Below are 1,557 nucleotides of genomic sequence, written 5' to 3'. Positions count from 1 at the left end.
ATTGAATTTCAAACACGTTTGATTTTCTCCCGACCCTATGTTTCCTGATCATGAGGTGGTCGTGAGAGGCTCATCCCCCCCCCTCGTTAAACCCTGTACACTACATGATGTAGGATCAGGATCAAACTCTGCCCGATCTAAAAAATTCTCGCACAACGGGAGAATCTGCCCAAAAAGGGCTAGAATTCGTACAGTATATGCCTGGCTTTAGGAACAGAAACAAGGAGACACTTGGGAGGAACACAGATAGCAATGTAGGGAATCCAGCAAACAGGAACTGAACTGTAGGTGTATATATGGGAGAAAGAAACAATGAATGGGCTTATCAGCTGATGGGGAGCATTGTGTTGACAGGAGCAAACAAAAGGAGATATGGAGAAAGAAAGGGGCACTAGGGGGCAACAAAGGATAACCAGAGAAAACAACTCGATCCTACTGTAACTAGGACAGAACTTAAATGAAGCTAAAGTTAAATAAAAGTAATGACTACAACTAAAACTAGAACAAAGAATAAATAATACCAAAATGCTGAAAAGAGAGAACTGAAAGGAATAACAGGGGAGAGTAAAACTAAGAATTCAAAAATCATAGAAATCTTGAAAAACACAGAATAACTTGAAAGAAAGCACAACTAAGAACCCAAAAAGAAAACTTAAACAAAACCAAAGAGTCCAGATAGGACAGAATAAATGACATGAGTCAAATTGTGGGAGACTCTACCCACCTCTGATGGTTCAGTTTGGTGGTAATTCATTTGAAAATCTGAATTCTGCAAGCTAATGGAGCATCAGCTTCAGTGATAGACTAAAAACGATGGAACTGCCTTCTCTGACCCGTGCTTCTCCTCCTCTTGGCAGATTCTGGCCCTGGTGTTCTCCATGCAGATGTACTGTCAAATTCATCATGCTGAGAAGAACATGGACTGACAGCGGGTTACCGGCTAACATGCACCAGAGTCTTAAACGCTGAGGGGGAAACCTGCAGCCACTATACAGGGTTCCAAGAAATGAGAACAGCTTAAATGTAAAAATGTCGTTAAAATGCTCTGAAGTGACTGATGATTCCAAAACACCTTTTCAACGGGTGTGTACGGCAGAAACGGTCCAGAAATAATTGATGTGTTTTTTTATTTCTTTATATTACGTTGGTTTGTACATTTATATTTTCCAGCAAAATAAGTGCATGAATACGAACTGGATTAGTTAATTGTAAATACTAACAACACTGTTATGTTTCATTCTTAATCATGTGTTCAGGTCCCTGATTAGTTGACATGTCATCATCTCACATCTCTCTCATAACACCGTCTATAGCTTAAGGCGAACGTCTGTTAGAGTTATTGAATGATGATTATAAAGTTAATGTGTGTGCATATGAAACATTGAAGAAATAAGATGCTACATTTTGTCCTGTGATTCAATCAGGAGGTTTATTCTAGACTTGCCTTCAGTCAGAAGGCATTTACAGGGTCATAAACGTTTATGACCTGCCTCTCAGCCAGTTGGTCATTCTAGGGTCATAGGACCCGCCCATCTGTTTCTGCTCTGTGAATAAAAG

Source organism: Cyprinodon variegatus, unplaced genomic scaffold (assembly GCF_000732505.1).
Source record: "Cyprinodon variegatus isolate N-32 unplaced genomic scaffold, C_variegatus-1.0 Scaffold1899, whole genome shotgun sequence".
NCBI lineage: Eukaryota > Metazoa > Chordata > Actinopteri > Cyprinodontiformes > Cyprinodontidae > Cyprinodon > Cyprinodon variegatus.
The sequence above is the reverse complement of the archived record's forward strand: the minus strand, read 5'-3'. Positions refer to the sequence as shown.